Consider the following 13,590-nt stretch of genomic DNA (forward strand, 5'->3'; position numbering starts at 1 on the left):
AACATAGCCTGCAAAGGCATAATATATACATACATATATTATGTATATATACATATGTATGTGAACTTATATACAGAAATATATATGTATATTGTACTTTGTATACGTTTTTCATTCGCCTTTGCTTGCGCTTCGCAACTTGAATGCATCGCTGAAAGCGAATTGACAAAAGCCTACGTCAAAACAGAAATGAAAACTACAACAACAGCAGCAAGAGAAGTGAGTACAATGTTTGCCACAAAGCTGCGCGTCGTCGCTGCCGCTTTGTTGTGCTTTGTTTGCTGCCGCACGCACACACACACGCGAATAAGAATTAACTGCACACTTTGGAGATTTACAAATGTATATTTTTTGCGTTTGTATTTGTAAAATGGCCCTGACGGCAGCGGCACGTGTCGTCCGTTTCCACCCCGCCAGCCGCCGTTTGTCTACCGCCAGACATTTATTACTTTTTCAACACTATTTATGGGATTCACAACTGTGTGTGTGTGTGTTGTTGCTGTTGCTTAAAGGTTAAAATACTTACAGCGTTATTTGAACGACGTTTGCTGCATGCAACGCTCTGCCGCAAAATTTATTTTCGCTTTTATTGCTGTATTTTTTGCACTTCCTGAATTTTTTTTATTTTTATTTTCTTTCTTCAAAACTTTGTATGCTTTTCCTTTGTGTTGCTTCTGTTGTGTTTGGCCGTAGCACGCTGACACACCAAGCGATTTATTGCTGAATGACTATTTTTAAACACGGAATTACACCACAATTTTGGCTTACACTTTTCGGCCTCACGATCCGTTTGCAACAAAAGCAAATTCTTTCCGTTTTGCACTTTTTCGCCAAAACTTGTTTAACGCCACTGTATGTATGTATGTATGTAGCAACGTGTGCGTCGACTGTGGTAAATTTTGCAAAATTTCGCAAAAGCAGACACACCAGACGCTAAGCGACTTTTTTTGAAACACTACTTTCGCTATAACCGCACCAAAGCTCCTCGATTTACATATACGCATGCATACACATGCAATTTACATATATGTATGTATGTATGTATTTTTGTGAAACTTCAATATAGCCCTTTGTTTGGCTCTGCTAAATTTTTATCCATGCACCTTTTCATAAATTAGTACAGCTGCTCGAATTAAACGCGCCCGCTGCCAAAATACCCGTAATTTGTTTTATTTCTATCTGTGTTTATGTTTGGTTGCACGCCCGTGCCCTCCGTTTACACTCTGCTTCTTGCTTGGCCTTTTGTTTATGGTCGCAAAAATGGCTAGGTTTTGTTGGTAGACTTTTCGTGTTCTTAGAATTTGCATCGGCGATACCGTTTTCATGCAATGGAAACCCGTCTAAAACGTTGTGTGATGTACGAACAAGCTAACGCGAGTGTGGTGTAGCCGCGAGCAGCGTACGCTTTTGTATTGGCCGTGTTGATGTCAATGGGCTGCAAAGTGGTGAAATCGGTGTTGCCTACCACACATTTTAGCGCCGAGTGCATGTGGGGCCGTTTTTTCAATGTTTGATTAGTAGTCATCTGTCAGTTAAGATCTGTTTAATTGAATTACGTCTACATTCTGAATGTCTGGTTAGCGGCCAGCTGTCAGTTAAGTTCTGGTTAACTTAATTAAGACATTTTCTTTTGGTAAAGAACCCTTTTTAACCAGCACTTAACCAACAGATCGCTGGTAAATAGACATTGAAAAAACGGTCTTTAGAGTTTTTCACGCAAAAAATATGAGCTTTCGATTTGGAACCAGCGCCGTGGGTCTTGAAAGTTATGCTAACCCTGGTTTTATTGAACACCGAAAGCCAGAAAAAATAAAAAAAAATACAAAAAGTTTATCCTCGCCATAAAAGAGATCGACAAGCGCGTTTATAAAAATTATAAAAATCTATTCAAGCGCTTTTTATCTGTCCGAAACACAGATTTTTTTTATAAAAAAAAAAAAATTAAAACGTCAGCTTCGGTTGCAGCGCAGTTATACTGGTAATACCCTACACAAATAAAAATTTTTCCATACAAGGACTTTAGTGAGATCGGTCAATTTGTATGACTGCTCGCCTTAGGACTCTATCTCCATACACTAGTCGCTTAAAACTTATAAATCTACCTACACTTTCGAGTTGCAGAGAAATACTTTGAGTTATGTTCTTAGTAAAAATCCTGAATGAAACAGTTAGCAATTCTTTTCTCCCGTCGGAAGTTAAATTTGATATCCCCGTTCTCTTTTTGAGGCAGTTTAGACCCCTGCTGTTAAAATCTTGTAGATCTAACGTTGATCTTAACTAACCATTCCGTTGCGTATATCATGATTTTTATTCTAATTCCTGCACTTATCTGATTCACTTTTTGAAGTTAAAAAGACCATTTTGCTTTCTCTTTGTATTTTAAATCTTAGCTGTTGAAATTTTTGTCTCTGAAGCTGAGCAGTTTTAGTTCTAAACGCTTAAAAACTCTCTTGCCTTGCATGACTCGGCTGATTCCGTACGTTTGAGGGTATGCCGGTCGCGTTGGTTGAGCGGGAGAAGGGCAATCTTTTCGATACCATTTTTGTAGCGTGATTTGACCGAAATAAAACGGGAGTAAAATAAAATGTCCCTCAAAACAAATTTCTGCCTGACAAGCGCCACTCAAAACCAGCAACGGCAACACTGACATGTTGTATATACGAAACTCACCACGGCAATTCGTGAACATGGAGAGACAAACACAAGTATTTCCGCTACAATTCTCGCACAAAGCATACAGTGCGCACACATACATACAAACAAAATATACATATTTATGTAGTATGAAAGACAAGACCCCCCAACCTACCGCGGGACCATAGTGTGGCACTCTCTTGGTGCACCGTTTCCGAAACAAACCACCCCGAGTGCGATGTATGGTGTTAATGTGCCGAGCGGAATGCAAGTATGTGCGTAGACATGTTAGCTTTTGTGTGTGTATGTATGTAGGGTTGTGTGTATATTGGTATAATACGCTTTTAATTTCATTCCGTTTTATGCTGGTGGCTTTGTGAGCCCACTTTTCGCAATTCTGACGCGCTCACACATACCTATAAACTTACATAGGTAGATACTCCCCCAACACCAGCAAACACCGTCACACTCCCAAACACACACACATACAGTTAACGAATTTGGCAGAAGTGTAATGTCCGTTTTGCCGCACGTGTAAACCATTTCACCAACCGCACCTATACCTTGACCTTAAAGCGTCTTTACACATACATACATATACGCTTGTATGAATGAAGGTAGTATTTATGTGCGTGTGTGTGTGTACAAATTTTATTCTGAAACGCGAAATATTTATGCATGTTGGTGCACACGAGCGCCTCTAAAAAGCACAAAAACAAAAGCAAATATAGGTAAACACACACTCACAAGCGGTCTACAGTGTGTTTTGTGAATGAATTAAATTGTTGGGGAATATAACTTTTTATTGCCGTTATTTGTATGTGCGAGCAATTAAGTTAAAGCTTAACGTAATTATACGATTGTAAGGGGAAATTAAAAGTGAAATAAAAATAAAAACAGAAGCAATAATAAAAACAACAACAATTGTAAAAGCGCGCTATATTAACGCCAGTTATTTGCTCGCTTGATTTCATTATTATGTAACTTTGCGCGGAGTCGAAGTGATTTGGTGTGTTGAAGCAAGTATCTTTATTTAATATATGATTAATTCAATGTAATAAAACAAGCAAAAATGTTAACGCGTTCCTCCGTATAGCGTAAAGTGTTATAAAAAGGTCTTTATAATTATTTCAATCGGCCAGTTTGTATGGCAGCTGTAACCTATACTGGTGCGATATCAGCGATTCCAAATAAGTAACTTTTTGTACTATAGCATATTGTCCGATCTAAAAAATGGCTGCGGAGATTGTAGTACTTCCTTGGACAATAGTCTATGCCACATTTTGTGAAAATTATTTGTCAAGTAAAATAGTTGTCCATACAAGCACTTGATTCCTATAGTACAGTTTATATGACAGCTATATGCTATAGTAGTCCGATCTTAAAAATTGGTTCGCAGATTGTAGCACTTCTTTGGATAATAGTCTACGCCAAATTTTGTAAAGCCACCTTGCTAAATAAAAATGTTTTTCATATAAGGAATTGAGTTTGATCAGCCAGTTTGTATGGCAGCTATATGCTATAGTTGTCTGATTTAAAAAAAATATTCGGAGATTATGGCACTTCTTTGGACAAAAGTCTATGCCGAATTTCGTGGAAATTATTTGTCAAATAAAATAGTTGTCCATACAAGCACTTGATTCCTATAGTACAGTTTATATGACAGCTATATGCTATAGTAGTCCGATCTTAAAAATTGCTGCGGAGATTGTAGTACTTCCTTGGACAATAGTCTATGCCAAATTTTTTGAAGCTACCTTACCAAATAAAAATGTTTTTCATACAAGGAATTGAGTTTGATCAGTCGGTTTGTATGCAGCTATATGCTATAGCGGTTCGATCTCAACAATTTCTTCAAAATTTGTTGCGATACCTTGGAAAGAAATCCGTTCCAATTTTTGTGCAGTTACCTTGTCAAATAAAAAAGTTTTTCGTACAAGGACTAGAGGTGGATCGTTCAGTTTCAGCAGCTACATATATCCTATACTGGTAGGATATCAGAGATTCCAACATATTAGCAACTTGTTGTGAAGAAAAAGACGAATTCAAAATTTCAGACCCATATCTCAAAAACTGAGGTATTATTTCGCGTATACAGAGAGAGAGAGAGAGACAGGCATGATTTAATCGTTTCAGCTCGTATATACTTATAGATTCTCCGACATTTCCGATCTCTTTGAAACATAAGCATAACTTTTGATAGTCATAGTTTCAAAGTTGTATATTATGGCGCCCGACTACGTAAGCCTAGAAATTCAACTAGAGATCACTTCAGCCTTTGACGAATAGTGACACTTTGTAGCGAAAGCTTAAATGAGATCTAACGTATATATTATATGTATATTAAAACCTTTAGAGGGAACAGCTCTTGTATTAGGCGCGCTAAACACGGATAATATCGCAGAAGAGCAAACAATGAACTTCAAAAACCATGAATTCGCACAGGTGAATCATCTACCAAACATCTCTCCTTATATAATTTTTTTTAGAACAACTTTTAGGGGTTCCAGAGCAGAACGCTACTCGATTTTATACTTCTTTTGTAACAGTGAAATTATACAATTGTTCGAACTCAGAGATCGTCATTGACGTTATCAAACTGAAGATCAAACCAACAATGCTTGATTATAGCAAACGCTATTAAGTGACACTTGATAGGATGAACCAAGCTCAGCACTGCCAGCGCTTTATGAAAGCCTGTCTCAAAACTGGTCTCTCTACTCTAAATAAGCCAACGAAGTTAGAACCATACCTACGTGATGGCCGCAGATACGGAGTTATAACTTAAATACTGGAAATCTACTTACAGGATTGATATTGTTGCCGAAAGCGATGATCTTTCGAAAAAACACCTTCAATAGATATAAATTTGTGCCTCGAAAGTTTCATAAAATAGAATTCAACGATTGATTGTCTGCCACTTGTCAAAAAGTAACCAAACCCATTTGTTTTCCAGACTATTTTCAGCAGAGTTGAAGAAATTTCGACACAATGCTTTTGAGCACCACTAAATGTGTCTAACAATTCTTGACTCTATTGTTTTATGATTAATATTTTTATATTTAAAAAAAAAACCCAAAAGAGCCTACTGTTGTTCAATGAGACATTGCCGACAAAAGTCGAATAAACCTTTTTATTTAGCTTATTGGCCCATTTGTGGTCATACATATGTACACAAGCATACTTATAAAAAAATACACATACATGCGTATATGTGTACGCAAGTTCGTGGACATACATATATACTGACCATGCAACGCATTAATTTCTTTGCAGCCAAACACAGCAACCCCACTTTAAATGCATTCCGAGTGCAGGCGAGTGAGGTGACCATGATGTTAAAGGCTAAATGACGAAGATCCAAAGCCGACGGATCTAAATATAGTGCGCAAAAGCCTGTGTGCGTATGTGTGAGGCAATGAAGCATGCAACTTGCAACAGCAAATGGTGGCTCCAACACAATGCACAACGTGTGGTCGTCGTGGTAGTGCAAACTAACACATAACTAAATTAATTTTACGAAACGAACTTCTCTCGAATTTCAGCTTAGTAAATGATAACACGCATAACGGTGCCCGCAGATTGAAAACTCAAAGCAAAGCTGATCGTAAATTCTCGTGTTAAGTAAATGGGAAAATGCGCTCGGCTCGACTTTAATCGTCCACTCTGCCAGTCTCCTAACATATGAAGAGTGGATTGAAGTAATTTTTATGTAACACAATAAGATTCATAAGCTTTGATATTTTAATGTACTTCCTATATAATAATTATTCCGGAATATTGCGACTCGCCTTGGAAAGATAACTCTGAGTTATAACGTCGTTTCTACAGTACATTCATTCCTTTCCCGCCTTCTCAAATTAATCGAGAATATAAAGCTAAAATCCGTTCGCATAAAAGCTCGGAGAGTGGCCTTTTAGGTTATATACTCATATAGCAATGATTGTAATAAATTTCTAAAGAAAATAGATCACCTCAAATATAGAACTTCGGGTACATGTCTAACTTAACTGTTCTCAAACTTGACGGAATTTTAAGTTCTTGATTAATACGATCAACTGTTTGATTCATTAATAAAACTTTCCTATTGGATTCAGCTTCCTTCTCCACCACTCTCAATACAGTTCCAAATTGGGTATCGCAGGAGGATCTGGGGTTGAACCTGAAAAAAATGGATCTGATGTAGTTCACAAAAAAGCACACAATTCCTCTATGTAGGTTTCTTTCTATAAATGAGGAACAACCCTCTCTCAAGGACCGCACCAAATACCTTGGTGTAGTCTTGGACAGGAAACTGCTGTGGAAGCACAAATTGGAAAAAGAATGAGGAAAGCCAGCAATTCTTTATATGCGGGTAGGCAAATGCTCGGCAGAATCTGGAGGCTCTCTCCTTCTTTAGTGCACTGGTGGCACACAGCTATTGTAAAACCAATTCTGCTCTACAATGCAGTAGTATGGTGGTCAGGTGCATGAAAATCGACTTACCGGTAGCCAATGGAAAGGGTTCAGAAGCTCGCGGCTCTGTGAATAAGTACAACTCCAACGGCGGCTCTTGAATTGGTGCTAAACCTGCAATCTACAGACCTTTTCGCTGAACACTGCGCAGCAAAATCGGCGGGACGACTGCTGCAGGAGGATTTACATTTATAGAACCTTCAGGCATAGCTCGGCGGCTGAACAAACAGCGCCTGCATGATCCCACTTTTCAACTAGTAAAGAAGGCTCAAAGTAAACATGGAAAAAGGTATGTTAGATGCGCACAACACTCTAAACATCTACATATATGGATGGTCGAAAATGGACGATAGAGTTGGTGTGGGAGTATACTGTCCATACTTAGGCATAAGGCAATCTTTTAAGTTGCCAGACCACTGCAGTATACTTCAAACTGAGGTCTTTCCTATTGCGAAGGACGCCGAGCTAGCCTCTAGCATCTGCAGGCAATTTCAGAGTCAACATCTACGTAGACAGCCAAGCAGCAATCAAGGCAGTAACTTCGTATCGTATATCGGCCTGAATTGTCTTGGGAAGACCTTATCTATACCACAGTCTCCACAGAAGCATGGCAAAGAAATCCAAAACCCGATGGAACGAGCTACCAGGGAGCAAAAATGCAAAAGTCATGTGCAGAACGGTAGATCGGAAGTACACAAGTTCCTATTGGCACTCGATAGAAGATAATGTTTGAGCATGATGGGTATCTTAACTGGTCTCTGTCTGGTGGCAACACACGCCCGCAGGATGGGGCTGACAGAACGAGAAGTCTAGAGCAGGCACCAGGAAAACAATGGAGCATCTCGTGTCCACTTGTCTCGCATTGGCAAAACCGCCTGTAAGCATCTGGGGTCTCCACGGTATGATACACTGGAGGAGGCATCCAAACTAACCTTTACTTTCTCCTTAACTAATATTCGTAATAGTAAGCAGCGAGTCTGTTTATTACTTTTTACAAGCTGGCCCTATAAAATAGGGGTTAATTCCGGTATCGTAGAACCGGCTGCTGTAGAAATTGTAGCTGAGGTTCTTCTACTTATCGTAATTATAGCATGGGTACCAACGATCGTCCTGCTTTTGACAAAACAGGCCTCAAAACATTTAGAAAGGAGCTCTAAATTTGCCTGTCATAATCAAGCATAATTAATAGATGGATCATTAAAATTTACGAACTGAGGTATATTGGGTGCTCTTAGAACAGATATTCGCTAAAGTGTCAATGATATCCACAAAATGAAATTAATCCAGTAGAAATCAGGAGCCTATAAAATTTATTCCTCGTTTCTTCTTTTCGCTATTTGACGCCAATTCGAGATTCCAGGTGCAACCAGGTTCTTCTGGTTTTGGAACCTGATCTCTCCAACAGAGTAGAGGTCTTCCTCATCCTCTGTTTCCACCGGCGGGTACTGAAACGAGAACATTCAAAGCTGAAGTGTTCTCTTCTTTCCGTACAACATAACCTAGCCAGCGCAACCGCTGTCTTTTGATTCGCTGAACTAAGTATTTCAATGTCAAGTATACCTCGAATTGCTCATCGTTCTATCGATTGTTATGCTCGCCGTTGTCAATGCGCTAAAGACCTGGAATCTTCTGCAAATCTTCTCTCAAACACTCCTAAGACTGTCTCATCTGATCAACAATTTATTCATACGCACAAAAGTAATTAGCGTGACGAGCTAAGTCGATTTAGCCACATCCGTCTGTCTTCATAAACGCGAACTAGACGCTCATTATTTGAGATATTAAAAAGGACTTATTTTGCATAAGTCCTTTTATGACCAAGAAGCTGCTCTATCTTACCACTATAACATATAGCTTCCATACACACGGAACACAGCACTTGATTCCGATGTGCTTTTAAGGAAAACTTTATCATTTGACCAGATATTTTCACGAAATTTGGCACGGATCATTGCCTAAGGCAATGGTGTATGCTGTAAGGTCCAAAGAAAAGATCAGAGGGGATCACAATAGCATATAAATATAATATTTTCTGATGTCAGTTTGCCAGTATAGTGTACCACTTGTTCTAAATAGAGTTAACCACGGTAAAGTGCAGCTTTCTATGATGTGACGAAAACTAGTCTACAAAGAATTATTGATGACATTGTTGTCACCCACAGAGATTATTATAATTATCCGGCTGAGATTACCCGATTCTATAAATATTTGAATTTCTAACAACGAAAACAATAATTTAGTGGTTCATTAGGTAAAAAAAATTCGCCCACACTGAACAGTGTAGGCATTTGCGAAGCGAATTGTGTGGAAAATTTATAAATAGAAATAATACGGACTTAAGTAAAAGCAGAAAATTGACCACTGACGCGAGACAACATTTAACACATTCACCAATTTACCGCTGTGATCGCTCTAAGTTACTAAGGGGACAAAGAGAGGTGCCAGACGTGCCAGACGCCATGGCCATACGCGCTATGCATGCTGCGAACCACAAAAAAAAAGTAAAGAAACCAAAAACACGAGCAAGCGAAATAATGGCCGGCAAAAAAACCAGTCAGGAAAGGCATCTCATGTGCAAACGGAATTATGCATGGCGAAAAAAAAATCAGAATTTGCAGACTGTTTGCGCCTGTTTTTTATTATTTTCCAAACTTTTTTCTTGCTATGCTATCTTAAGTGTACGACTTAGACGATTTCGCTTCTAGGTGTGTGTGTGTGCTGGTCTTGTTTGAGTGGCGTCCAGACCAAAGTAAACAAACATACAGACAGATCGCTTTATTTTAAATGTTTTATTGCTATTGTTGTTGTTGTGCTACTATGTGCTGATTTTGTTTAAGTTTTTTGTATCTTCAAATATACACACATCCATGCACACTTTAGCTTTCCGCTTGGCACTACTTTAATATACAGGTACCTACATAAAGGGTGATCCATTTCGAGGTTCTGTATTTTTTTAAGGAAAAAAACACAGTAACTTCAAATTGAATGGGTAATGTTTATTATCATTCGAAAGAGCATTCTTTGGCATTTACTTTTTGAAGATTATCTCTTTGAAGTGTTGGCTGCGGCTACGTCTCAGATGGTCGATTTTCGATGACTCGCTCGAGCATTTTGACTGATAACTGGCGAACTAACGCGAGTTGTTTTGCTCCAAGGGCTGAATCGAACATATCCCCATAGGCAAAAGTCGAACGGCGTGATATCAAACGATCTTGGATCTTGTTGGCCAATTGTCCGGCCCAAAACGTAAAGTTATCTGCTCAGCGGAAGTGTTCTCTCAATAAATCTATTGACTGATGCGATGTGTGGGAAGTGGTGCCGTCTTATTGAAACCAAATGTCGCTGAGATCACGTACTTCATTTTCGGGCATCAAATAGTCGATTATATAAGAAATATAGACCGATGAGTCTACCGGCCCAAAAATCATATCAAACCTTTGTTTTTTCTGAATGAAATTACAGCTCCCGAATGGCTTCAGGTTGCTCCGTCCCGAATACTGCAATTTTGCTTATATTGAGCCAGAAATGGGAGGCCCGCGCTGCATAAAATATGGCTCAAAAACGTCGGATCTTCTTCGAACTTTTCAAGAGCCTATAGAGCGAAGCGATGTCGCTTGGGAAGGTCGAACGGCTTCAGTTCTGACACAAGCTGCATTTTGTACGCTTTCAATTTATGATCTCAACGTAAAATACGCTAAGTAATTACATACATCATTCCAAGTGAACATGACAGCGTGATCTGTCAAGAAAAGGCTTTTGAAGAAGTAACTCTACTTGGATCACCCATTACATATCATACATATATTTCTATATGCGTATAAGTATATCTATACGTAATATACTATATGTATATGTATGCATGTCGCAATTGGCAGCACGTGTAGCGATCACAAAGCAAGCGACAACAATCGCATCTACCTAATAACCAAACAAAAACAAAATTGCTTCAAACACCATTAAGTATTCCAAATCTAAAAAATAAAAACATTAAATACGAATAAGACGAACAAAGAAAAGCTCTAAAGACGTTGTTGTTTCTTGTCTACAAAGCTCCAACCTCAACTACAGACTTATCAACAAAGTGGTGCACATGGCATAGAGACATGCCAGCAGACGTTGATCTTGAATACAAACATATGTACATCCGAAGAGCGTGTGAAAAATGGTTGAGGTAAAATAAGTGTAATACGAAATATTTTGTCTTCTTAGATAGAAAGAAAAACCGACTTTTGCAGAAAAACTAACGCTACCCCAGTAGGAAATAAATAGGCTGAAGATAACAAATATTAATGTGAGCACAATCTCCGAGGAAACAAGAAACACGAAAGATGAATATAACCTAAAATGTAACATCCTCAGTTCCGGCAAAAGTCAGTGTTTGAAGGGAATTTCCTAAAACTTACCGATTCAAACGATGTTAAATCTCCGAAAAAAACCGCTCTTGGCCGGATGAAATCTGGGTCAATTCCGGTAACATAGAACCGGCTGTCTTGGCATTTACCAAGGAGTATAATGAACTGATCTCTAAGCAGTTTATGCTGAGGTGTTTTCGTAGAAACAATTCTTACAATCACCTGCTTGAAGCCGAACCGCCTCCTAACAGCATCAAGAGGTGCTTTCACAACTACGTCGACGACACCCCAACCATTTTTCGGACGCAACTAACTTCAGACATGCACTGCCCGCCATTCACAGTGGAGCCATAAACACATTCACCAACTCCTTCTCAGTGAATGCCGTAATTGGAGTCAAACCACCACCCATTACAATTAACGACTTTTCCGTAGCAACCTTCTGGATACTGTTTCATGTTAAACTCTACTTATCCAGAATCGATCCCGACATATCAAAGTTTTTTTACGCATGCAACGAGTACCCACATGACTCTAACCACCTGTTTCCATGTCCAGCCAACCCTACACATCTGACACCCCTCTCCCTATGGTCCGACCGCGTCGAAACAGCACGTTTGCTGGGCCTACTGTTGGATGACCTCGATGACAACTTATCTGAAACCTTACCACACTAACAGAGTAGTCGACGATAGCCTTCTACTCACATATTAACATGCAATTTGCGTTTTTGATTTTAGGTTAGCCAGTTTATTGGAATCATGGACGACATTTATCTACCTGTTTGGTTCATGGGTGCTATTAGAGCGATGAATCTCGGAATTACAATACTTTACTCATTTCACTACAAAAAATTCAGAAAAATGGTCGTCACACGGTATAACTCCCTTAAACAGCAAATGAAACCTGAACCTGACACAATTTTTCACCTTATTTGTAACAACTACTTGAGTTCGCCTTGGTGCGAGGTGAGCTCAATGCTCGTTCATGGTAAAAACTAAATCTAAATAAAACCTTCATGATACGAGGCGACTTCTGAAACAATCCTGTAACGACACGACGGCAAAAAACGAAGCAAAACGATGTCATTTCTATAAGACGATCTATGACACACGATCAAGCTATACTACTTATATATAGTATGAATCGAAACGATTAAAAAAGCTAGAAAATGCCCTTATGTCAGGGAAAATTGTACTCAACAACCGAAAGTTGATGTGAATGGATTTCAAGCAAAACCAAACTATTTTGAAATATTAGACAGAGTTTTTAATTATGTAATTATCGTGTACAGTTACAAGCTATTGTGAAAAAAACATTAAAAAAAAAGTTAACTTTGGTTGCACCGAAGCTATAATACCCTTCACAAATACAAAGATTTGCATACAAGAACTTGAGTTTGATCATTCAGTTCCAGGCCTTCAGGCCAATTAGTCTAACTTCTTTCTTACTTTAAATTATGGAAAAGATCGTGGATTATGAAATAAGGTCGAAGGCGCTGAAAATTGCACCCCTGCATGTAAAGATCAACCAATACTGATCTGTACTAGCTAACCTCGGAGATAGAGAGATCGCTGGAAGGAGGGAAAGTGATGCTTTGGGCCTTCTCAGACATCGAAGGTGCTTTTGACAACACGTTTCACAAGATCGTAGTCAAGTCACTGGAGAAAAGTAATATGGCAGCACCAGCGCACAGAAGGATAGAGGCAGTACTGCGCCACAGAATAGCTGAAACCACAGTAGGAGAAACAAAGACTCGTCGCAGTACCACAACGGGCTCCCCACACGGGGGAGTGCTATCCCAGAGGTAGCATATTGACCTGGTCTTGGTCAAGGCGACCAAAGCAATAATGGTTTGTAAATGGCTGGCTGGAAAATCCTGGGGCTGCAAGCCAAGGGTCGTTTGGTGGTTTTAAACCATGATCGTGCGGCCGATAATCACGTATGGGGCGGTGGCCTGGGCCTCAAAAGCTTCGCAGACTTCGTTAGAGTTAAAACTATCAAAAGCTTCGCAGACTTCGGTAGGGCTCCAACTATCGAAGCTGTAACGACTTGCATGTATCTGCATGTCGGGTGCAATGCGCAATTGTCCGAAGGCAGCACTTGAAGTCATGCTTGAGCTCACACCGCTTCATCTAGTGATCGGTCG

General features: G+C 39.3%; 1 protein-coding gene across 1 annotated transcript in view; it reads right to left on the bottom strand.

The window, feature by feature from the left end:
* LOC120782525 overlaps positions 1-1,382 on the bottom strand; it is a 52,075-nt gene extending 50,693 nt beyond the window's left edge. The window contains 1 exon segment of the mRNA XM_040114835.1: positions 527-1,382. The gene's annotated coding sequence lies outside the window, so the exon portion shown is untranslated.
* Positions 1,383-13,590: the final 12,208 nt, after the last annotated feature.

Source organism: Bactrocera tryoni, chromosome 1 (assembly GCF_016617805.1).
Source record: "Bactrocera tryoni isolate S06 chromosome 1, CSIRO_BtryS06_freeze2, whole genome shotgun sequence".
NCBI lineage: Eukaryota > Metazoa > Arthropoda > Insecta > Diptera > Tephritidae > Bactrocera > Bactrocera tryoni.